We start from the raw sequence: 27,239 nt of genomic DNA on the forward strand, positions 1-27,239 counted from the left end.
AAATTTTGATTTCTGCTTAATTAATTATTTTGATTTTTATTTTTATTTTTATTATTGTTTGTGTTAATTGGCTTTTGACAATTTAAACTTCATGGCTGAGTTTTGTCATTACAAGGAATGCTTAATGAAATTGTCTTGATGTTATTTATATATTTGGTTTTGTTACAGTAATTATTTTATTTGAAGTATAATATTTTTTGGAGTGATGACTATTAAGTGGACAATCCATACTGATTTTGAACATCATAAACTAGATATTGTTTGTAATGAATTGGGAAAAAAATGAGATTTAACATTTGTTTTCATTCTAGTTATGGCAGTCTTGGAAAAATATCTGTGAATTTTTTGTTCCTGATAGTTTAACTATGAGCTAATTTATTGTTATGTTGTATATATTCATATTAAATGTTAGTTATTTTTTCTGGTTTTTAGCATGCCTCGACGAGGATCCATATTAGATTCTAGGAGTGACAGGTCCACATCAAAGAGTGACAGGTCCACTTCATCCAAGTCATTTCAAACTACATCAAGGCATAATAACAAAAGATCCACATTTCATCAACCTATGTATCAGAACGCAAATGAGTATTATATACCTACTTTGGGGAGTACACATCATCCTCAACATGATTATGGGAGGGTTGATGCATATCAATATTGTGAGGGCTTTCGTTTTCAAGATTTGCTTCAAACTCAAGGAGGTTTCTCTCGAGATAACCAACTTGTTTATGGAGGACATAATTTATATGGGACTTATAGGAGAGTTGATGGTAATGATGATGATGTGAACATTAGAAATGAAGATGAGGGAGACGGTAGTAATGAGAGAGGTGTATGTGATGAGAGAGATGTATGTGATGATGATCAAGATGGTGTTCCATCATATCACGGTTCAACATCTTCTCCATACAATTATGATCAAAGTGTTAAAAGGAAGGGTTTTGACACGCCAATAGATCCAATAACAAGAAAAAAAGAGCTTTGTTTGTATGGAACAACAGAGTAAGTTCAAACATTTAATAACTAACTTATTAAGGTTATCTTTTCAAGTATGAAAAAAATTACTTATTATTGTGTAATTATTTGTTTAATATAAGTTTGTTATTATATATTTTCAGGTTCAATAACGCATCGTGTGGTCATGCAATCGGAGATATTTTGAGGTCCAATTTTAAGGGAGCATGGTACTCTTGGGAAAAAGTAGATCCAATGTGCAGGGATGAACTCTTTAAAGAGTTTAAGGTAAGAACCAACACTAATTGCCATAATATTCTTTTCAATTTTGATCACTTTAATATAGAATTATGAAAATTATCAACTGAATAGTTATGACTGATTTGTGTTATAATTTGTTCTTATTTCTTGTTTACTCTTATTTCTTGAAAATCATCCTTCATTTGATGGAGCAGCTTGGTGTGTGGCTTCAGGAGGAGTTACAAAGGGTAGGGTATATGGTGCACCTCGTATGCCAAAATCAAAAGTTAGTACAAGCTCTTCATCACATTCCTACTCGGTGGAGTCATCATATCCCAGTTCATCATATCGAGCATTGCAAAAGGAGATAAAGGATAAAGAAGAGGAGATAAAGAAAAAAGATGATTTTATTCTTGAAATGAAACGGCAGATGGATTCCATGAAAGAATATCTTGTGAACATTATTGGATACCATGGTGGGACATCAAATATTGATCAAGGTATGCCACCACCTTTGACTCCATCAATACCGCCACCTATGGCTCCTCAGATAATGACACCTATGGGTCCCGCATCTCAACCAATTTTTTGACCTACACCTCGACCTTTATATCCTGATAAATCTTGTGTTGATCCACAATATCATGGTTCGTCTTCGCAACCAGCACCATGATTGTATCTTTTGTTGTTTTTTTTTTATTGTATTTGAACTTAATTATATTAATGCAAGTTTAACTAAATTTTTATAATATGAATATTATTTTTATTTTTTTTTATTAATGATATCATTATTTTTAATATTAATTAATTTATGTTGGTTATATATATTCTACAACTTTTAAAATATCCATAAATAATTAAATAAATAAATGAAAATTCATTTTAATAAATAAATAAAATTTAATTTAATAAAAACAAATGCAATCACCAACGGATTCTCCGTTGGTGATTGCAATTGATGCATGAATCAGCAACGGATCACAAAACTAGCAACGGATTTATCCGTTGCTCAAATGAGCAACGGATAATCCGTTGCTAGTTTTGCAACATAAAATCTGTTGCTAATTGTCAGCAATGGATTTTTCGTTGCTGCAAAATCAGCAACGGATAAATCCGTTGCTAAAAAATCAGCAACGATAAAACTGCATCCGATTTTTGCCGTTGCTGATTCCGTTGCTAAATTGTTTTAGCAACGGATTTTAATATTATTTGCAACGGAATAGTCTGTTGCTAATTACTCCATTTTTTAGTAGTGTGATTCATAGTGCAGGTGTTGTCTACAGTGATGTCGAATTATTAATTTATTTATATTTTTTGTAGACCCCAGAAGAGTTGTAAAGAAAAACAAGTTTTGTAGCATCTCGTACCTCACAAGGTGAATCCTCAGATTTACTACAGCATAGCTTTACCAATTACTCCTGAATGATTAATCTTAAGCATTGCTTTTTCCTGCCCAGACCTTCTCTGGCAATAGTCCTTCTCTCAGCCTTCTGCTCTCATCATTAGATGCTTACAAAATTGGCGACCCAGTAAAAGGGTCAGTGCTCGGGAAAATAAGCGGATGAATTAGTGACCAAGTAAAGGAGTTAGTGCCCAGGAAATTAGGCAGATGAATTAGTGAACCGATAAAGGGGGTCGGTGCCCGGTAAATTAGGCATATGAATTAATGGCCTAGTAAATGGGCCGATGCCCGGTAAATTAGGCAAATGAATTAGTGGCCTCGTAAATGGGTCGATGCCCGAGAATTGAGTGGATAAATAAGAGATCTCAGTCGGTGCCCGGTAATTGGACGAATGGATTAATGACCCAGTAACAAGGTTAATGTCAAATGTTGGATGGTTGGATTTTTGGACAGTCAAAAGTAATGGACTGGACCTGGGGTCAATGCCGAGTTTGGGTAAATGTGATATATGCATGGTAAATGAGCATAATGGGAGGAACTAGATGTCCGGATGTTTGGGACTAGTGTCCTGGTTAAAAGGTTACTAATATAAGCGATTATCGAGTGGATAATTGGTATACACGGTATAATGTTAACATGAAATCTTAAAAAAAATTGGAAAACATTTTATCAAAAAAAGAAAATGTGTATTGTGATTGAATGTGTGAAAATGATTGGGATGTCATGATAATTCTTATTTTTGGACTATTATAGAATTATACCTTGTTCTGGGCAATGAGCATTATTACCTGGTGAGGGTCGAATGCTTGGCGAGGAGGAATGAGAGTGGTTGTGTGATTAAGAAATTATTGTTGGACTTTGATTAAAAAAAAAAAACATGTTCCTAAACGATTGGGAGGGGCCAAGTAGAATTGTTAGGGTGATCCTGGATGAAGAGTTATTAATTGGTATTAATCAGTTAGTGCTAGTACACTATTTACTGGAGTGATATTGTTGATTAGTGTCTAAGAATTACTGAAGACATTAATGGAAGGGCACTAGGGATTGAGGCTTTAAACACAAATTCTAATTGAAGGTTTAGATTGAAGGGTTGGTGCCTTAGTCTATAAAGTTGTTGTAAGGCATTAGTGACTCGAACAGGGAGAAAGGAACCGTAATTGATGGAACTGAAGGGGAACCTAGTTCCTTTCATAGGAACTAGTTTTATTCAATGTTAGAAATAAAATTGTTAGAATGGAAGATATGATGTGATAGTATTGGGTATCAGTAATGGGGAGTACTCTCGTTGAATATGACGGATAGTAAAATAGATTATGATGTTGGTTAGCAGATGACATGATCGAATGGATGAATATGTAGATCTCAAGATGGATATTCGATGCCAAACAGAGTAATTGAGATGTTCATTGTCATAGCGATGACTGGACTAAAGTGATTAGTCGATTTCACTGCTAGTAAATGTGAAATAAAGGGGTGATTCTAAATAAGAATAAGGGATAACTATTTCAAAAATGATGGGTTGTATACCTAACTAGCAAAAGCAAAAGTGAGTGAAGTTGTGGAAATAGGTGCATTATTCTTCAATGACCTGAAATCTTGTGGACAAAACATGTTGAGGTTGTGCGGATAAAGAGCATGTTTTGACTTATGACCTAACGATATCATAAAAGTTTAGGGAATTAGTGATTCTACTTTTATGTAATTATAGTTGTTCAGATTTACATAAATATTAGTTCAGGACTCTTACCATGAATGACAAGAAGTTTTCCATTACAAGATAGTTGTTTTAGGAGTAGTTTGGATATTATTAAATTTCTGAGAGTTGTAACCAAACGAAAAAGGTGTTTATGTTTTTTTCATTTCTTAGTCATTATGTTTCTATTACATTAAATGCTAATTTATTTTCTTAACCATTTATTATTTATTATAGTACATTGTGTGGAACTAAGACGTTATAAATATTTAAAAAAATTCTCATTTTTCCCAAGTTCAAGGCTCATGAAAATTGGATTTATCACGGGGAAATCTCGGGGTGTTGCCGCTTATGCTTACTTGAACTTGGTATCCCCTGCTCTCCACGTTCCACTCCATGTACTCAATTCAGGTTGCCCTTTCTGACCATGTATTCGTCGGTGATTATGTCTGTTATTTCATTGCTTTATTGTCTATATAAACTCTTTGTGGTCTAATAGCAGAAAATACATCCTTTTCAGTTGTTGGCTATCTATGAACACAGAGTTGTTGTGCAAGGCTTTATATGGGGCATCAATTCTTTTGACCAGTGGGGAGATGAGTTAAGAAAGGTGTTGCACGTCACTGCGCGGTGTCGTGGCGAATATTCTTATATTTATATAATGGCAGATGCGGGGAGACAAAACATTCTCGTCTCGTATCAGTAGAACATTGGAATGGGAGTCACCACCTAGTATTCTGGTCACTAGGAACCCTAACTAGTCTCAGAGATCGGGCACATAGACTAGTTGCGTAAAGGGAAGGTATTAGCACCCCAACTACGCCCTACCTAAGGTAAGCTGCATTATTTTGTTGTCAGATAAAATCTAAGGTCTTGTTGTGGTTTCTAATTGTCGATCTTGTTTGTCTAAGATTCAAGAAAAGCCTTCCTCAATAAGGATGTTTTTATCTTAATGGGGTAAAACCTAATCGTTGTATCGTCTGAAAAAAAACAGAATTTAATATCCAGAATATGTATTACGTGTAATGTTGTACCCTGGATACTAAAAGACAAACAAAATAATTTTTTTGTTGTTTTTGAAATTTTGGTCAATATTCTCTTGACTTTAATAAATTGGTTATTAAAGCCAAAATGCATGCTAAAACATTGTTTTTTTGGTGTATGAAAAACACAATATGATTTTTTAGCTTTGAGACACTTGGCCGTATGCACAAAAACTTTTTTTCCTTTTTCAATTTTTTTTAAGTTGACAAAAACCGAGTATTTTAATACCGGATTTTGTATTTTTACGACATAAAATACAGACAGACATTAAACAAAATAGCGTAAAATAAAATGCAAGGAAATCACAAAATTTTAAAACTATTTTTTTTGTTGGGCCGGACCCGGCCCACAATTGTTAGATTGGACTGGACTCAACCTAAGATCCTTGGGATGGGCTCAAATATTCGGCTGGGCCAGAATTGGCCCAACTATGAACAATGCTCTCCACTGTTCATAGGCTACGTGAACAGTGGAGAGCATGGAGGCGAGACGAAACACAAGAAAAAAAAGGAAGGGGGAAGGGATGACCTGCGGTGGCTCCAACCGTTGGTTGTGCTGCTGGAGGCAACAAACGGCAGCGCTGGTGGTTCATAGTGGTTCTTCTCCTTCTTCCTCTTCGTTTTACTTCTCTCTCTCTGTTTTCCTCTGTTTTTTTCTTTGTTCTTCTGTTTCTTTCTCCTCTTTTTTCTTCACTCCTTTCTCTCTTCTCTCCTCTATCCTCCCTTCTGTCCCCCTCGTCTCCCCTGTATTTATAGGTGAAAATAGGAGAGAGACATGGCAGGGGTGGCCACTGTGCTGCAGCCCCACGACTGCCCGAGGAGGCACGTCTCCTCCGTTTCTCCAACATGTGGCAGGCCACGGGACAACTGAAAAAAAATGAGGTCTTTGGTCGGTGTCTTTTTGAACTAAAAGGAGGAAGAAAAGGCGGTGAAAATACAGGGGAACGCAGCTCCCTTCCCCTATTTGTCTGCACGTCCAGAAGAAAAAAGTCTACAGTGCCATTGAAAACAGCACCGTTTCAGACTTTTTTTTATGAACTGTGGATGAAATGGCACTGTTTTGGGAAAAACATATCGTTTCATTTAAATGAAAACGGCGCCAAACGTGTCAAAATCCAAATCAGTCTTCAATTTGTGATTTGTTCAATCAAGTCCTCAATTGCAATTTTGATTTTAAAAATCAATTCAATTGCATCCCTGCCAAATTCAATCGTCGACCCTGAAGTTGGTCGCCTTTTCCAACTTGGTCCTTGGTCTCTTATTTATGCAATTTGACCCTCAATTGATCAATAAACTTCTAATTTCTTCAATTTGGCCCCTGATTCGGTTTAATTGCAGCCCCTCTATTTACGTACGTTTTTCATTTTGGTCCTTGGTTTCAGATTTCTTCAATTAAGTCCCTAATTGGCCATCAAACTTCAATATTTATGCAATTAAACCCCTGATTTGACCAAATTAACTCTTAAAAATTATAATTTGACCCCAGAACTTTAATTTCTTCCAATTAAAACCTAAATTGACTTCAAAATCAATTTTTCTTGCAATCAAAACCTCCATAAATTCAATTAAACCTTCAATAAAATTTAATTGAGTTCACAAATATCTGATTTTGGACTTTTCTTCCTCAAATTGAATTTTCTTTGTCAACAAGACTTTCATCAATTAATAAAATACTGTCAAATTTTAATTTTTTTTTTTGGACCTCCTCAATCAATTTCTGATCATTTTCTGAGCGTTCTAACATCATCTTTTTACTGTTATATTTTTTATAATATTTTTTATTTTTTTGTATTTTTTTGAAGAGAGAAAAAAATATAAATCAAGAAATAATCCAAAAATAGGTTATTACAAAAAGTATGAATTACCTTACGAACTAGTTGCTTGATCCTTACCAAACAAACATGTTGTCCGAGAGTTATACTCTCTTCTGAACTAAATGCTGCCTTTCCTGTTCTTGCTTTTGCAGTTTTCCTTTTGAATATATTTACGATAAAAAATAATTTTTATCACATTTACACATTCCAACTGCTGTAAGAAATTATTCACTGTAGCCAAAGCGCTATTCTCCCAGAACAGTTGTAGTAAGTTAAAGAAACATAAAATCAACCCTAATTACGGTACTGCCACTGATTGAGTTTCACATACAGGAAATTAAGTTCGGATGTTCCAGCCAATCATCCAACTATTCTTCCTCGGATAGAACTTCGTTCCTTGACAATGGAATATTTAGAAGCAACAGATTTAATGGTTAGAAGATTGAAACTTAAGAGCATTAAACATAAGTACTCCACTTCTCATTTTTTCTCTTTAATTAAACTTTTTTTTCTATCCATTTGTTTAATTTTCTTGATTGAATCCTTTTTTTGACTTAATTAGCTTAGATTAAGTTTGAAATTGTGGCGAGAAAACCGAATTAAAAAACAAAGGGATCAATATGTAAAACATGAAAAAAATATATGACTAATACTAAATTTAAAATAATTTTTATTATGGTTCAAAGGTTCATTTGTTTTATTTTTCAGCATTTGGGTTTGAGAGAGGAAAGAAAAATTCATTAAATTATGGTGAAAGAGAGAGAAAATTATAATTGACTACATTCCAATAAAGAAAAAAATTAATCTTGGTATTAATAAGTTCCATTTAATAAGAAAATTTTAATTAAGATGTTTTTGAACCTTTATTTTTATTTAAAAAAAAGTAAATTGAGGTCAAGAGATAAAAGAATTTTCTATTTTGATTTTGTGTTTGTATATATTTTTTTAATTTTTTTGTTTGATAAATTGATTTTGGGTTGGGTGGGAAATTTGATTCTAAATCCTGAAATTGAGCAAATATTCTTACACACACATGTTTGACCCTAGTATCCTTGTGTACCAATTGACATGCTTGTGTCTTTGTTAGTTTCTCGTCGCCATACCATTTCAATAATTTATCAAGTTATTTTACAAAATTTTGATAGCATATATATCCCCTGCACAGGGCACTATCCAAAAAATGACCTGTGCAAATTCATGCAATACAATTATAACATCATCTATGATGTTCAACATTCCATAGCCGGTCATTAATAGTAACCCTAGCTAGGCTCACAACCCATCATCAACACACATGTAATAAAAAGGGTGGGTAGGTTAAAATGGATATCTCTAGAGGTTGAACATAGAGGTCAAGCTTCAGTGACTCTTACTCTTGTGAATGACAGTTTACTTTTCTTCAATGGGCCAAAAAGGATTATAATCTGGTGAGAGAAGCTCTATGAGAAGCCATTTAGTTGTCTTGTATAAAAATAAAGAAAAAGGTTCTTTTTTTGTATAGTTTTCTGCTCTTTCATTGCTATTTCTATCCTGTTCTCCTATGGAATACTCTGATTTTTCAAGGTTGTAGGTGTCTTTGTCCTAAACGGCAAGTTTAAGGGGTTAAGAAATATAGTCATCTGCCAATTTCTCAGCAATTATGTTGCTTCTTCTAAATCAAGGGAATTCAAATCAATAAATGCCAGTTATTCAATGGAATAGCCAGGCGTACTGTTTCAACTGTTGGTTTGGATACATGTGGAGAGATGTCTTTGTTGATTCCTTCTGTTTATTTCATGCAGATGTTCAAGGTTCCGACAATCCAGCTCCGCTGTCACCGCAGTGGCTTTTGCCAAAACCAGGCGATAGTAAGCCTGCAGTGGGAACAGGGGTTTGTTCTCCTTACTTTTTTATGGTATTATACGATCTTATTTAACAACATAACTTGCTCACTTGCTCATGTATGGACAAATTTGTAGTTCTTACATTAGATTCCTTAGATGAACGTATCCTCTTTGTTGGAAAAGAAACATAAAAATAACCCTAAAAAACAAGAAGAAGAATAAAATGAATGATATTTTATTAAGAATTTTTTTAAAATACATTTTTCTAGTTTTTCTCTATATCTCTTTTAACTTGTTTATAATGTTTAAGATTATAAATTTATTTATAAGTTTTAAATTCCAATCAGCCCTATACTTTGATAATTTTTCATTTAAGCCCCCTGATTTCATAAATTAAATTAATATCAATCTCAATTAATTCTCAAAATTTATCAATTCTCCAATTAAGCCTTTAATTGGATTAATTAAATTAATTCTAAGCTTAATTAAGTCTCAAAACTTATCAATTTTCCAATTAAACCCTTTATTAGATTAATTAAATTGATTCCAATCTTAATTAAACCTCAAAACTTCCAATCATGTTGCCTTTAACCCAAACTTTAATTCATTCTTCATTTATTTTATTTTTACTTGTTTTTCATCATTTTTTCAGTAAATAAAATAATTTAAAAAAAGGGTCAAAAATTAGGTTATGACACCCACAAACCACACTTATCAAGAAAATCCAAATTCACCTCAAATTGACCTATATACTGATTTTGCGAAAGAAATTATCATAAGAAAAATTGGTCTAATTTCACAAGTTTGATTACCCTTTATAAATCAGCTTTGGTTTTGAAACTTATCAATTCTCCAATTAAACCCTTAATTGGATTAATTAAATTAATTTCAAGCTTAATTAAGTCTCAAAACCTATCAATTCTCCAATTAAACCCTTAATTGAATTAATTAAATTAATTCCAAGCTTAATTAAGTCTCAAAACTTATCAATTCTCTAATTAAACCCTTAATTGGATTAATTAAATTAATTCCAAACTCAATTAAGTCTCAAAACTTCTAATCGTGTTACCCTTAACCCAAATTTTAATTCATTCTTCATTTATTTCATTTTACTTGTTTTTCATCATTATTATTTTTTTATCATCATTTTTTTTATCCTTTTCAATAAATAAAATAATAATAATAATTAAAATAAAATGGTCAAAAATTAAATTATGATAATACCATATTTGTATTTCCACAATAAAAAAAATACAAACCATAAACTAAATACACGCCAACTAAATTTTGCCCGAGTCTATCATCCCTCTCAAACTTCAAACCAATATCAGTTGTGCCATGAATGTACCGAAGAATCCACTTAACTGCTTGCCAGTGACCCTTTCCCGGATCATGCATATATTTGCTCACCATACTGACTGCATGTGAAATATCTGGTCTCGTACAAACCATTGCATACATTAATGCACCAACTGCATTTGCATACAGAATTTGAGCCATTTGTTTGCGCTCTTCCTCTGTGTGTGGAGACATTGAAGCACTTAGCTTAAAATGAGGAGCTAAAGGTGTGCTTACAGGTTTGGTCTTACCATCTACCCCAAATCTCTGTAGAATTTTCTTCAAGTATTGGGTCTGTGTCAAACAGACTGTGCCCTTTTCTTCTATCTCTCTGAATCTCCATGCCAAAAATCTTCTTAGCTTCTCCAAGGTCCTTCATTTCAAACTCAGTTCTCAGTTGAGCTTTCAGTCTATCAATCTCCACCTTGCTCTTCGATGCGATCAACATATCATCCACATATAAGAGCAAATAGATGAAAGAACCATCAAGAAGTTTGCAAAAATATACACAGTGATAAAACTGACTCTGTGTGTATCCATGTTCTGCCATAAACTTATCAAATCGCTTATACCACTGGCGAGGAGATTGTTTCAATCCATACAATGACTTCTTCAGTTTACAAGCCCAATTCTCTTTCCTAGTGACTTTGAAACCATCTGGCTGAGACATGTAAATTTTCTCTTCCAAATCTCCATGTAGGAAGACAGTTTTCACATCAAGTTGGGCTAACTCCAAATCAAACTGTGCAACCAAGGCTAACAGAATACAGATTGATGAATGCTTAACAACTGGAGAGAATACCTCATTATAATCTATCCCCTCCTTCTGAGCATAGCCTTTTGCTACCAATCTTGCTTTGAATCGGATGTTGTCTTTTCCAAGATTACCTTCCTTCTTGGCATATGCCCACTTGCAACCAATTATCTTCTTTCCCTTAGGGAGTTGTACCAAATCCCAAGTCTGATTCTTATAGAGAGATTTCATCTCTTCATCCATTGCCTCTTTCCATTTTGCACTTTCTACACTTTGTAATGCTTCTTTGTAGGTGTAGGGGATTTCATCATCAATCATCGGAAGTGCATAAGCCACCATATTACAATACCGAGCAGGTTTCTTGATCACTCTTTTTGGTTTACTCATTGCAATGGATTCTTGTTGTGTGGTTGCTGGAGTTGTTGCATCCTCTTCATCTGAACTTTCATCTGGATCTCCTTCAGTAGGGATTGTCTGAACAGTCTTTACAGGAATGACTGAAGTCTCCAACTCCACCTGTTGTGCATCACCAGACTGTTTTTCCTTCTCCTGTGATTTCTCTTGTTGTAACATGCCAGATTCATCAAAAGTGACATCTCTACTCAAAATCACTTTCTTTGATTCAGAACACCAGAGTCTGTAACCTTTCACTCCTCCATTAAAGCCCAAAAATATAGCTTTCTTGGCTCTAGGATCTAGCTTGGACTCAGTAACATGATAATATGCTGAGCAACCAAATATATGCATAGAGTCATAATCATTTGCAGGAGAGCCTGACCATACCTCTAAGGGGGTTCTTCCATTTAATGCTGCTGAAGGTAACCGGTTAACAATATGACGAGCATAGTTTAATGCCTCGCCCCAGAACACTTTGCTTAGTCATGAATGTGATAGCATACATCGGACTTTCTCCACCAATGTGCGGTTCATGCGTTCTGCTACTCCATTCTGTTGTGGTGTTTTGCGAACAGTAAAATGTCGCTTGATCCCTTCATCCTGACAAACTTCAAAGAAAGGATCTGAAGTGTACTTACCACCATTATCTGATCGAAGAGTCTTAACTCTCCTTCCAGTTTGAGTCTACACCATTTTCTTCCATTTCAGAAAGATATCAAGGACCTCATCCTTGTGTTTCATCATGTACACCCATACTCATCTTGAGAAATCATCAATAAAAGTAACAAACCAACGATTACCTCCAAGAGATTCATTCTTTGAAGGTCCCCATACATCTATGTGAACATAATCTAGGATCCCTTTTGTGTTGTGTACCGCAGTGCCAAACTTGACCCTTGTCTGTTTTCCAAGAACACAATGCTCGTAGAACCCATACTTCCCAGTCTTGGCGCCTTTTAATAGACCTTGCTTGACTAATCCTTGCAAAGCCTTTTCACCAGCATGCCCTAAGCGCATGTGCCAAAGTCTGGAATTATCTGCTTCATCATCTTTTATGCTTTTGGAGACAGCTGTTGTACCAGTAACTGTAAATCCATCCAGGAAATATAAGTTTCCTTTCCTCATACCTCTTAAGACAACTAATGCACCACGGATTGCTCTCAGGACTCCACCATGCATGATAATCTTATAACCACTAGATTCTAGGACTCCAAGTGAGAAGAGATTTTTCTTCAAATCAGGTACATACCGTACATCTATTAGTGTCTTGACTACCCTATTATGCATCTTCAGATGGATAGTCCCAATCCCTTTTATCTCACTAACATCATCATTACCCATCAACACAACTCCTTCATCGAACTCCTCGAGTCTCGAGAATAAGTGCTTGTTAGGGCACATGTGATAGGAACATGCAGAATCAAGAATCCATTCACCAGAATGGTTTTCTGGTGATGAGACCATGAATGCAGAGTCTTGTTCATCCTCATCTCGTGCAACGTTCACAGTTGGTTCATCTTTTTCCTTATTGCCTTTAATTGGACAATCTTTCTTCCAGTGCCTTTTTTTGTGACAAAAGGCACACTCATCTTTTGCAAGATATCGTCTGTTTGATGATTCTCCTCTGGATTTTGAGCGAGATCTCCCTCGCCCTCGAAATCTTCTAGGGTTTGTTCTGCCTCTAACAGTCAATGCTTCTGACATTGACTCCTTGTGAACAATCTGGTCCTTCTTCCGATACTCATTGTTCACCAAAGCATTGGACACATCAATGAATTTAATCTTTTCTTTACCATACAGTAAAGTGGTGACAAGATGTTCATATGTCTCAGGCAGTGAATTTAATAACAGTAGAGCTTTATCTTCATCATCAATTTCCACATCTAAATCTTCAAATCAGCTATCATTTTATTGAAATCATTTAGATGCTCATTCATAGAAGTACCTTTCTTGTGTTGAAACCGGAAGATCCTTTTCTTCAAGTAGAGATGATTCTCTATACTCTTCTTCATAAACTTGTCCTCCAGTGCTTGCCATAATTCCTTTGCAGAGTTTTGTTCTAAAAAGGCGTACTTCTAATCCATTACAAGACAAAGTCGGATGGAACTGCAAGCCAACCGATTTATCCTTTCCCAACTTTTATCATCCAGATCCTCTGGTTTATCTTCTAGAGTGAAATCTAAATTCATTTGGACAAGCATATCTATGACTTCACATTTCCACATGCCAAAATTACCTTTCCCATCAAACTTCTCCACCTCAAATTTGGTATTCGATACCGGGATGTATTGTGGAGGTATACTAGCATTCCCCGCTGATTTTTCTTCTGGAATATCAGCCATTAGGACGTCTTTGGATTACAAATGGAATCCCGAACTTGTTAAAACACACACTTTTATGCTCAAAAGTGCCAAAACAGTAACTTCGGTATGCTGTTTAACAAAACGGACACCACAGTTGCGTCCGGAATGGTTGAAAATGCTAGGAACCAACTTGACTCGGCCAAACACGGGTCAAAAAATCACTGAGTTGGCCAAAAAACCAATCTGACCGAGTTGACTCAGGGAAGGAATATTCTATCTCTGATAAAGAATATTCTATCACGGGAATATTCTCTTACTGGTAACGGAATATTCTTATTCTGTCAAGAGAATATTCTGTCACTGTTAGATGACGTGTCTGGTGACAGGGCGATGTGGACCCTCTGTTGATGACGTGGATGATGACTCATCGCCTATGTGTCGGATGACGTGGCTATCTTCTCAGGTGAGAATTTCGGCACTAACTGGTTTTTCCGGTAGATTTTTGGCGAAACTTCGGCGAGCTCTACAGGGCTCGTTTCAACTCTCATTTTGATGATCTTTATATCGCCGGACTCGTATCGACGAGAGGAATCTCCGTAGCTGGTCAAAATCAAGATCTGAGAACTTTGAAAATTCTATAACTTTGAATAGAGAGATGAAAAACGTGTTTTTCTGTGTTTAAGCTTCCCTAATGCTCTGATACAAATTTGTTTTGCATATTGGACCGAAAGCAAACACAAATAAAACACAAACAAGCAAATTTACGTGGTTCCCCAAAACCGGGTACGTCCACGGAGGCAGCATATTGTATATTATTGGAGGAATGATACAAACACTCTACTCAACCTAGTACAATCCCACAAAACCCAATATTTCACTCTTACACTCGGTATTTCTCTCAAATCTGCACTCTTTCACTCTCACAGTTGCATTATTTCCTTCTGCATTCTTGCACACACCTCTTCCTTGCACTGCACTTACTAATCACTAACTGTCTCCATTTATAGGAGGAAGGAGAGCAGAAAGGAGAGCCTTGAAACATGCCACTAATTGTGGCACTAACCACTAATGGTGCTTCCACTAAGCATAGTGGTGGGGTATTGTTATTATCAATAAAATCTAGACAAATCTCCACAAATCTCATGTTACTACTACTGTTTGCCACTTTGGGAGGAAGGATCCCTGCTACTGTGCTGCTCTTGCTTATTGCTGCTCACAGTGCTGCTCTTGCTTATTGCTTATTGAACATTGGCGCGTTCTGGCGCCACATTTAAATGAAACGGCGCGTTTTCTCTAAAACGACGCCGTTTCATATATATATATATATATATATATTTTTAAAAAAAACGGAAGGAAGACCGAACGGTGCCGTTTTGAACAACATTGTTCCCCTTTCTTCTTCCCCCCGAACATGCAGCGGGGAAGAAGAAAAAAAGATGCTTTTGTTTGAATTTTTTGCCGGCCACTCTCTCGCTTGGAGCCCACCGACCGAACACACTGGCCGACCACCCGCCGCGCACCTACCAGAAAACCGGGGGGAGCCGAACCTTGGCAGTCGCGCCCAATGGCCGACCAGCCGACTGCTCCCCATGAGAATAGTAAAAAGCCACGCCCTTGGCTCTATAAATAGGACCCAAGAACGCTGAAAAGGAGGGAGAAAAAAAGGGGAGGGAGGAGAAAACGAAAAAAACAGAGGGAAGGGGGAGAAAAAGAAAAAAACCGAAGAGAGAGAAGAGGAGGGAGAAACAACCGAACAGAGGAGAGAGACACCGAAAACCCAACACTGAGAGGAAGGAAAGCTAGAAACCGCGAGGGAACGTAGAAATCGAAAGCGCAGCAACGAACCGGGACGAACGTCGTTGAGTCGCTGGAGACGATAGCACCGCTTGGAACTGCCGTTGGAACCACAGCGCCGCTTGACACCGCCACCAGCCTCCACCGTAGCACCAGCAACGCGACCGCCTCCTCCACGCCAGGTACAATCTTATTCACCTCTGCGTTTTAGTTGTAGGCGTCCGCATCCTGCATGCAGAATCGTTCTGCATGCAGGAGGCGGGGGGGAGAAATAATTCTCCCCCCTCCCCCGCTGGGTTTTTTTGCTGGGCCAGCCCAATGCTGGCCCAGCCTTGCATGTCTGGGCCGGTCCCGGCCCAGACTGAAGAAGAATTTTAGTTTGGGCCGATCTCGGCCCAAATTCTTTTTGGGCCAAGGTTGACCCAACCTTTTTTTTGGGGCTGAGTCCGGCCCAGTTGGCTGGCCCAGCCCAATTTAATATTATATGTATATTATGTGTTTGTTGTATTATTTATTTATATATATATATAAATATTTTTTGTAAATTCTTCAAAAAATAAATATTAAAAAATATGTGATTTTTCTGTAATTTTATTACTGTATTTTGATCAATATCGGTTTGTATTTTTATACTGTAAAGATACAAATCTGGTATTAAAATACCCGGTTTTCATCAAAACATCAAAGATTTTCAAATAAAAATGTCTTTTGCTTTAAAAAATTTTCTAAAATATCTTTAAAAATATTGTTGATTTTTCCTGCATATTTTTTATCAAAGTGGATTAATATTTGGTTGTATTTTTATACCGTAAGGATACAAAGCCAGTATTAAAATACCCGATTTGCGTCAAAACATCAAAAAATATATATACATAATTAAAAAATGTTTTGTTTTAAGATACAGCCTAGTCTCTCCAATATATATATATATATATATATATATATATATATATATATATATATATATATATATATATTATAACATCGTATTTTCACACAACAAAGGAAATTTCAAAACAATATATGTATTAGCATGCATTTTGGCTTTAATAACCAGTTTATTCAAGCCATGAAAACTAGGCCAATATTTCAAAAATTCTAAAAAAATCTTTTTGTCTTATTTTAGTATATGGGATTATGAATTTAAACATAAAACGTATTCCTGATATTAAAAATATAGTTTTTTTACATAGACATTAGAACGGTTAGGTTTTACCTGATAAAATAAGGACCTCCTTATTGAGGAGGACTTTTCTTGAACCATAGACAGACCAACAACTAGGAAACACAACGGGACCTTGAATTTTATCACACAAATAAACAAAGCAGCTTACCTTAGGTAGGGTGTATTTGGGGTGCTAATACCTTCCCTTTACGCAACCAGTCCCCGTGCCCGATCTCTGAGACCAGTTAGGGTTCCTAGTGACCAAAATACTAGGTGGCGACTCCCACACCATTTTTTACTGCTAAGAGACAAAGAATTCCTTGTCTCCCTATATTTACCAGATATATATACCCCCCATTACACATTTGAGGGTGGATGATCGCTGCGACGCCGCGCACCCGCGACAGTTCTGATCAGTGTTCTATTGGTCGTTGCAGCATATTGGAATTTGGCTACCAAAGGCCTACATGCCAACTTCTTCCACCCCGAATGATAGTTGATCATGAGTGTAGGAAAAGTGCTACAATCTTTTGTAAATGTTAATTCACGTAATATAATTCCAAATTATGTATAAAATTTCAACTTTGAATTCTCTAATTATAAGATCTTATATCAACAACCTTCTCTAGTTTGAAGATGGTTTCACTTGCCAATCTATCATTTGATAATTTTCATCATCCTCATGTCAACTTTGTTAATCAATTCGTTTCATATTTAAAAAATATTCTTGCTGGCTTCATTCACCTTGTTCTACAGATCTTTGGGTTCTGATTCCTTGTTCCCTGATCTAATGGGTCGTGGAATATCAGAGTATTTCTTATTGGTATATCTTCGGTTTCTTTACATTTACTAGTTATTAAACTCAATCATGACTACTTGACGGGTAACCCATAACCTTGTCTTTTGCTAGGTTGACTCATTAACAAAAAAAAAAAAAAAGTCCTTCACCAAACCCAAAACTTTTACTGTTTAATCCACTATCTGTTAGCTAAATTTAAACACTAAGAAAAAGAAACATTTAAAAAAAAAAACATTACAAATCACAAGAAGCTCAAACACAAGTAGATTCAAACCCTCCAACACCTCTCACAATTGCATCAAAATCCTCGAATTCCATGGCATCAGGAGTTACAATTTTCTCAAGAATCAACTGCACAATTTTATCACCAACCTTTACCTCGAAATCAACATTAGAGTGATAACCCCAACAGGACCTCTATAATTAGCATCTATGATACCAGCATCCATATCAATCGAGTGCTTCCATGCCAATCCTGATCTAGGTGCTAGAACAAAACTCGTTTTAGAAACAAAACCAAACCATATGTGAACATAAATTAAAAGGTACGAAGTGAGATTTACCAATACGAGCATAAGTTCCTTAGGTATAGCAATGCTCAAATATGTAGGTATAAGAGTTTTAATATTAAAAATATTATTATTTGTATTATAAGTATTTTTAATTTTAATATTAAAAATATTATTATTTTGGCTTATAAATATTTTTATTTTTATGATCATTAATATTAAAAATATTATTATTTGTATTATAAATATATTTGTTTTTATTATAATTAATATTATTTTCATTATAAATGTTATTGTTTTATTATAATTAATATTATTAATATCATAATTAAGAAATTTTGAAAATATATCATTCATTTTGAAAAAAAACTATAAATTTGATTTAAAGGGTAAAATTATTATTATTATTATTATTATTATTATTATTATTATTAAATTAATAAATTTGAAGAAAAATATTGTTATTATCGAAGAAAACCAATAAGTTTTATTTGAGGGGATTAAAAACTATAAAAAATTAGGTCATATAAGTTTAATATTATTATATTATCATAAATATTTTTAAATTCATTCATATTAATAAATTAATTATATCTTTGGACTTAATTCTTATGCAAATTCATCCAATAACTTTTAACTTGTCCTTGAATTTGCATTTTTTTTCTTCGTTTTTTGTCCTAATAGGGTACAATTAGGCCTTGAATTTCCTTCAAAATTGCAGTTGTATTCTCGGCCTGCTTAATTTCTCCACGTTGTCAGCCTTTATTTTATTGTTTTTAAAAAGTGAATTTTGGAGAATAAACTAGAATTGAGTTATGATAATATTAATAATAATATTAAACTTATCTTACCTAAGTTTTTATAGTTTTAATCCCTTCAAATAAAACTTATTATTTTACTTTGATAATAATAATATTTTTCTTCAAATTTATTAATGATAATAATAAAAATAAAATAAGAATTAATATTATTATGGTTTTGTTTCAAAATTAATGATATATTTTTAAAATTTCTTAAGATATTAATAATATTAATTATAATAAAAAAAAATATTTTTAATACAAATAATAATATTTATAATATTAATCATCATAAAAATAATAATATTTATAATATAGAAAATAATATTTTAAATAATATTAATAATATTAAATTTACCCAAGTTTAAATGGGTTTGACTGCAACACTAGGTTCAAGAGTTTTGGGCCCCTCTTAAATGTCAAACCTAAGAGCCTTGGGTCTAGCTACAATTTGAACCCATCAGAGTTGGGTGAGGAATCCTAACCCAAGTGTCCCGGGCCAAGTAGGGCTGGAAGATCCAAAGGACTTGGGTCTGCTTCTGGAAAGGCATGCCAGATCCATGTCACTCCCACACAACTTGGATCTGGCATGCCCTTCCAGACCCAAGTTAACAATAACAATCATAATTGTTTTTACCTTTGAAATCAAATTAATGTTTTTTTTATAGTAATAAAATTTATTTCAAATTTAATAATATTAATGAATTTAATAATATTATTAAACCTATCTTGCCTAAATTTTTATAGTTTTTAATCCCTTCAAATAAAACTTATTGTTTTTCTTCAATAGTAATAACATTTTTCTTCAAATTAATTTATTAATGATAATAATAATAATGAGAATAATAATAATAATAATTTTACCCTTCAAATCAAATCTATGGTTGTTTTTCAAAATTAATGATATATTTTTTAAATTTCTTAATTATGATATTAATAATATTAATTATAATAAGATTTTAAATATTAACAATATTAATTATAATAAAAAATAAAAATATTTATAAGACAAATAATAATATTTTTAATATTAATAAGACTAATAATAAAAAAATTTAAAATATTTATAATACAAATAATAATATTTTTTGGTATGGTTGCGCAGCCAGACCCAAGGATATTAGATCTCACTGCCTAGCTAAACCCAAGATCGGTGAGTCTAGCTGGGCAATCAGACCTAACTCGTTTTTTAAGTGTTTTGAATCTGCCTTAGCCAAACCAAAAAACATTGGGTGCTGCTAGATAGCAGGATCCAACGCTATTATCACTTTTTGAAAGTGTTTGGGCCACGTTTGGCAGTCAAACCCAACAACGTTGGATCCGGCTGCCATGCCAAACCCAGTTTATGCGCAAATGCAGCAACATGAAGAGGGATTAGTAAAACCAAGAAGGAAGTGTTTTGAGAAAACTTGCTAGGGTTGTTGGAAAAGAAAATGACTGATTGTGAGAAATCACAGTTTAAAGGATTTTTATCAGAAGTTTGATAGAAGAGATTCTTGGCATAAGAGATGCTATTGTGTTCAGTTCAAAGCAAGCCCCACCTGGTTGGATCGGATTAGCCATGTTGCTTTGTTTGTTTGGCTATGGAGTCTTAAAGCATAATAGATCAAGTTAATAAAACTTTAGAAACTACTGTTTCGACGGAGATGAACCGAAAGAAACAGTGGCAACAGGGAAGGCATGGATAGGAACTATAAAACTATGGAAAAAACTATGGGTAAACCAAGTAACCCGTGACCCGATCATTAAACCGGGTTGATTACCGGGTCAGATTTTAAAACTATGAGAAAAAACAATTAAAAGATTTTAAAAAAATTGATCCGTTTAATTTTGGTTTTACATTTTAGAAACCAACAAAATTAAACCAAGAAATCAAACCCAAAAAACCAAAATTATATATAACAAAACTAAACAAATCATTTTTTATCTCAAGAAAATCAAACCCTTGATAAAAATAGTCTAAGTTTTTTTTATTATTAACCTATTTAAATTTATTTGATTTTAACATAAATAAGATTGAATAAATCAATTTTTTTATTTAGTTTAATTTCAAAAAATTAAAAAAAAAATTAGTTAAATTTTTTTATCCAAATCAAACTGAACCAACCCATACTACTTACCTTTTACGTTAAGGAAAAAAAATGAATATTAGATATTCGCAAGTGAAGAAATTAACTACTTAATTATATTAATTCAATTTAATAAAGAATAATTCTCAATTTTTTATTTTATTTTATTTATTTCATGGAAAACATAATGTACACTGGACAATATAATTCTTCAATTTATTCATTATTAGTGATTTGGAAACGTGTGCTACAACACAATTACATGATAATAATTCTGTGTTGTAGCGTACTTAATTAGCGCACGTTATCGCATGTTTATTTCTACAGAGAGGCTTTGAAACTTGGAAGGATAATTAACTTGTCTTCAAAGAATTTAGAAGCTGATGCAATGCTTGTGTTAGTTGTTAACAAGCTAGCTTTGAAGTGTTTCTCATCGCACCGTAACTTTCCAATCTATTTGCCTAATTCTCTCTTGTTTTCCACGTAACCAAAAGGCAAATACACTTTGAAAATGATATTCTCTTGATTTTTTTCAAGGTGTTTACATTACATGATATTGACATACTCATGAATTTACATTTCTATTCTAGTCTCGTTATTAACACGAGTTTATATATGAGTGCCGAACAACAATTTTACACAAATAATACCTCCTTTCATACGATCCTCATGTAATTTCTCAACACAACATCCTCATAAACAAGAATACCACATAAATATATTCAGAACATCATATCTACATGCATGCACATCCACATCCATGTTCCAATTCAGTTTTCATTACAAGTCCTTAAAAAAGTGTCGAAAGGCAAATATTCAATATAACACTTAAAACAAACTGGTACATAACACTTTTTAAAATATAAGAACTTGTGGAACCGTTTTCCTATGTACCTTGATTGTATGATGCCCCTGTTACAAAAATAGCATGGATACAAGAACTATAAATAATCTAAACATAATAATAATAACTAGAAGGATGTTATTGTTATTTTTTGTTATCAACTGAAGGTGAGTACATTCTTTCATTCACTTCTCAAATACATTGTGCAACCCTCATTACTTCACTTCTTGTATTATCCTCATGCACACGCCCCAACACCTCCATAGGAGTGGTAGGCAACAATTTAATCTTCGGTTGGGGTTAATTACTTCACTTTAACTCAGTCATTCATCCTAGATGCTTTTAATCGTAACTAATTGCAATATTTAAACTCGGTCACCTGTCTCGAATGCCATTAACCAAAACCAACCATACAAGTCAACTCATCATCTCTTACGGATACCATTAGCCGAAGCCAATCATCATAATCAACTTGGCTATCTATCTAGGATGTCATTTACTAAAACTAATCATCAACCATAACCCGGTCATCCATCTCGGATGCCGTTAGCCAAAACTAATCAACAATCACAACCTGGTCATCCTTCTTGCTAATCAACAATCACAACCCGATCATCCATCTCGGATGCCATTAGCCGAAGCTAATCATCAAAACAACTTGTTCATCCATCTCGGATGCCATTAGCTGGAGCTTATCATTAAAACAACTTGGTCATCCGTCTCGAATGCCATTAGCCAGAGCATCACCACAACTCGGATATTTAAGGAAAACTAATAATTACAAAATAAGATGACGAATCACCTACCTTCTATTCGTGATGACCTAACTCCTCTCGTATGATAACCAACTCCTCCTGTCTGATAACCAGCTCCAAACATCACTCCTGAATCAATCAAATGTCATTATATCATTAGTCCATTAATATTTTTCTTACGTGCCGAAATGCAAAGCACATAATTTTTTTTTCGTTTACAAACATAACATCATCATTTCACATACAACCACATATTTAAATCAAGTTACTTCTTTTCTTGATTTATGTTCATAATTCCTCCATCAAATAATCCTTTTATTATTTATGCCTTCACATCATATTATTTATTTTATCTAAATATATGTAAAAACTATATTCAAACACAATTTAAACATCTTGTCTTCATGCTTTCTTTTTAATTTAAATAAACCTAACAATAATTTAGTCTTTTATAAAAACCGAACTGATTAATTATTATGTTCATTAAATTTTTTTTATTGCCTTGGTTAATCGTATATATTCGAATCTAATAGATAAGTACCTTTTTAAAGTGTATTTGCCGTTGTTTTTTTTTTTTCTTAGGACTATTGACCTGCCTTTTGGTTATGTGGAAAACAATAGGGAAAGGCAGAGAACTCAAATCGATTAGAATGTTATAGTGCGATGACAAACACTTCAAAGCTAGCTTGTTAACAACTAACACTAAGCATTGTCACAACCATTGCGTCAGCTTATAATTAATTCTTTGAAGACATGCGATATCGTGTGCTAATTAAGTACGCTACAACACAAAATTATTATCAAATAATTGTGACAATTTAATTCACCACCCGAAGTCATCTTTACGCTTCTGTACTCGACTTGTAGCATATTCTATATTTAATGCCCACTCCAGTTAAAAAAAAAAACAGAACAGAAACCGCTCCTCCTAAGCCATGGTGGTGCTTCCTTATACTGCTGCTTTCCTACTCCTTTCCTTCTTACTGACTGTAAAAATCGCAAGTAAGTTTGCGTCTCTTTCTATTTTAATTACCTCCTTCCATTTCTAAAGAATTTACCTTAACTGAGCTGTCTTCATTTCAGTCTATGAAAACAAAAAATATGTTGGTGTTCTGTTTTGTCGTTTAAAAATTGATGTTTGATCATCTGCTTTAAATTTTGCTGCTTTTTGTGCAGACTCGCAGTCATTCCTCGGTATAAACTATGGCCAGCTTGCGGACAACCTTCCAACACCATCATCCAATGCAAAACTTCTTAAATCCAAAAGGTCCGATTATATGGATCGGACCCCGCCATAATCAAAGCCTTAGCCAACACCGGAATTGGAATTGTTATCGGCACTGCAAATGGTGACATTCCAGGACTAGCCTCTGATCCCCATTTTGCCAAGAGCTGGATCAACACAAACGTGCTTCCCTTCTATCCAGCTAGCAATATCATCCTCATCACTGTCGGCAACGAGGTCATGACTTCCAATGACCAGAATCTCATGAACAAGCTCTTACCAGCAATGCAAAATGTACAGAATGCTCTAAATGATGCATCGCTCGGGGGTAAAATTAAGGTCTCCACAGTTCATTCGATGGGAGTACTTAAGCAGTCTGAGCCACCTTCTTCTGGAAGCTTTGATCCAAGTTATGGGGATCTGATGAAGGGCTTGTTGGAGTTTAATAGTGCGAATGGTTCGCCTTTCGCATTCAATCCCTACCCATACTTTGCTTATAGAAGCGATACAAGGCCTGAGACTCTCGCTTTTTGCCTTTTCCAGCCGAATGCAGGACGAATGGATGGAAACACTAAGATCAAGTACATGAACATGTTCGATGCTCAGGTGAGAGTAAATCAAATTGCAAGTGCGAAAATTCTGTATCAATAGATGATCTAATATAAAATGCTACTGACAAGTGGTTTAATCAATTGCAGGTGATGCAGTTTATTCTGCACTGAATTCTATGGGATTTAAGAATGTTGAGATTGTGGTGGCTGAGACTGGATGGCCATTTAAAGGAGATGACAACGACGTAGGGCCAAGCATTGAGAATGCCAAGGCTTACAATGGCAATTTGATTGCACACCTTCGATCGATGGTGGGCACTCCACTCATGCCAGGAAAATCAGTGGATACATACCTCTTTGCTCTTTATGACGAAGACTTGAAACCTGGACCTGGTTCCGAGCGATCACCTGGACTTTTCAAGACTGATCTCACCATGGTTTATGATGTTGGACTCTCTACAAGTAACCAGGTAAGAGCAAAATTTATGTGCATTTCATTGGTATTTCGAGTTTTCAACAGCCAAGTGTTCTATTCCTGAGCTTTCCTTTGATTTGGCATTTAAATTTCTGTGTTTGGTTGGGAAGGTGGGTTTTAAAACATCACTAAGCATTTTGTTTGTTAATATAGTGGACAGTTCCTTTTCAAGAAAGAAAAAGGCTAAATTGTACTAAAAAAAAGCCCTTGAACAAAAAATCAATGACAAAAAAAGAAAAACTCAGGCTCTCTATGTCTCTATTAATAATAATAAAAAAATAGTAGAAAGAAATATTTAATTGTTTAATATATCTTTATCAACAATATTTGAAATACATAGAATCATTATTTATAAATAAATAAATCCAAAATATTGCATATTGCATCTTCAAAAACCCATTTAATTTATTGAAACAGACCCAGTCACCAGCAACATCACCACAACCTTCACCAACAGCAACGAACACCACCACTAGCACTACTACCACCAGTACCACCACCAGTACCACCACCAGCAACAATAATAGCAGCACGAGCACAAGCACGAGTACCGGCACGGGCACGAGCACGAGCACAGGCACGGGCACGAACACCGTCACCATCAACATCAGCAGCAGCAGTGACATCAACAAAGTATATTTAATTAAGATTTTTAATTTAGGTTTGTTGTATGGGTTTACGAGACTTTCTTTGATTTGCCTTTTCTTTTATTACTTGCAAACTTAGAATTAGAAGTTGTAAAGAATCGATGAAGATGGGTTAGGGTTTTTCACTCTATTTTATAAGTTTCTCTGTTGATTTTATTATAAAAGTTTCTCTGTTGATTCTATTGTTTAGGAGTAAATTAAAAAAATAATTGGAAAATCAGTTCGAGATATTTGCTGGTTGAGTATTATTATTAATTTTGTTTTTTTTTTTAAAAAAACAATTTAGCCAAAGAGAGAAGAAAGGAAAAGTTAAGTTTATGAGTTAGCTTCATTTACACTTTTAAATGGCGTGCTCAGTTCCCAATCCAATTGGACGAGCAAAGATGTTGTTGTATTTGGCATTGTGATTTCTTTATATATTTTATATCTGGATCAACTGGCTCATTTGATAGAAATTTGATTCTTATGAGTATCAGAAATCTCCAATTTTGGTAGATTTCATTGGTGAAATTGTGAGTATTTATACATCATGCTTTTTTTTTTATAGTTCCTATCCATGCAAACAGCAATAAAATAGATATAGCCTTGTTAACAAAAGGCTAAATATAAAAAGATAAAAAAGGAAATGAAACCATAAAACACTTGTGTCTTCATTAACAAAAGGAAGTCCTTCACCAAACCTTAAACTTTTACTGCTTATAGTCTGCCATATGTTCGCTAAGTTTAAACACCAAGAAAGAGAAACACTTATGGAAACATTACAAATCACAGGAAGCTCAAACACCAGTAGATCCAAACCCTCCAACACCTCTCACAGTTGCATCCAAATCATCGACTTCCATGATATCAGGAGTTACAATTTTCTCAAGAATCAACACCGCAATTTTATCGCGAACCTTTACCTCGAAATCAACATGTCAGACCCAAGTTGCTCAGGAGTGGCATGGGGTAGACCCGAATCCCTTGGGTCTTGCAGGTCTACCTGACCAAAGACAATTGGGTCAGGAGTTAAACCCTAGGCCTATGGGTTCGCGTTAGGACGCAATGCTATTGGATCTTGCGTCTTCACCCAACCCTAATAGGTTCGGATTGTAGCCAGACCCAAGGCTTTTGGATCCGACATTTGAGGTCCAAAGCTCTTGGATTTGGTGTTGCACACGGATCCACTTAAACTTGGGTAAGTTTATTGTTATTATTAATATTAAAAATATTATTATTTGTATTAGAAATACTTTTATTTTTATGATGATTAATATTATTTCTATTATAAATATTTTTATTTTTATTATAATTAATATTATTAATATCATAATTAAGAAATTTTAAAAATATATCATTAATTTTGAACAACAACCATAGATTTGATTTGAAGGGTAAAATTATTATTATTATTATCATTAATAATTTGAAGAAAAATATTATTATTATTGAAGAAAAACAATAAGTTTTATTTGAAGGGATTAAAAACTATAAAAACTTAGTTCAGATAAGTTTAATATTATTATTAATATCATCAATATTATTAAATTCATTCATATTATTAAATTTGAAATAAATTTTATTACTATTCAAAAAAACATAGATGTGATTTCAAGGGTAAAATCAATTATTTTTATTAATATTAACGTGGGTCTGGAAGGGCATGCCAGACCCAAGTTGTTTGGGGGTGGCAGGGAGCAGACTGAAGTCCCCTGGGTCTTGTAGCCCTCCCTGACACATGACAATTGGGTCAAGAGTCAGACCTTAGGTTAATGGGTCCACGTCATATCTAATACTCTTGGATCTTGCGTCTTCACCTAACTCTAATTGATTCGGAATGCAGCCAGACCCAAGGCTTTTAGGTCCG

The 27,239-nt window shown here is 34.3% G+C and overlaps 1 protein-coding gene and 2 pseudogenes across 1 annotated transcript in view; 2 read left to right on the top strand and 1 right to left on the bottom strand.

The window, feature by feature from the left end:
* LOC133682941 (deoxyuridine 5'-triphosphate nucleotidohydrolase-like) overlaps positions 1 to 18,141 on the bottom strand; it is a 59,647-nt pseudogene extending 41,506 nt beyond the window's left edge.
* Positions 1 to 27,239, top strand: part of LOC133682219 (protein ESSENTIAL FOR POTEXVIRUS ACCUMULATION 1-like) — a 68,994-nt gene that overhangs the window by 15,140 nt on the left and 26,615 nt on the right. The window contains exons 4-7 of the mRNA XM_062105502.1: positions 2,515 to 2,569; positions 4,810 to 5,122; positions 7,480 to 7,579; positions 8,928 to 9,016. The gene's annotated coding sequence lies outside the window, so the exon portion shown is untranslated. The remainder of the gene's footprint in view (positions 1 to 2,514; positions 2,570 to 4,809; positions 5,123 to 7,479; positions 7,580 to 8,927; positions 9,017 to 27,239) is intronic.
* Positions 23,140 to 25,623, top strand: LOC133681418 (glucan endo-1,3-beta-glucosidase 7-like; annotated as a pseudogene).

Source organism: Populus nigra, chromosome 2 (genome assembly GCF_951802175.1).
Source record: "Populus nigra chromosome 2, ddPopNigr1.1, whole genome shotgun sequence".
NCBI classification, from domain to species: Eukaryota; Viridiplantae; Streptophyta; class Magnoliopsida; order Malpighiales; family Salicaceae; genus Populus; species Populus nigra.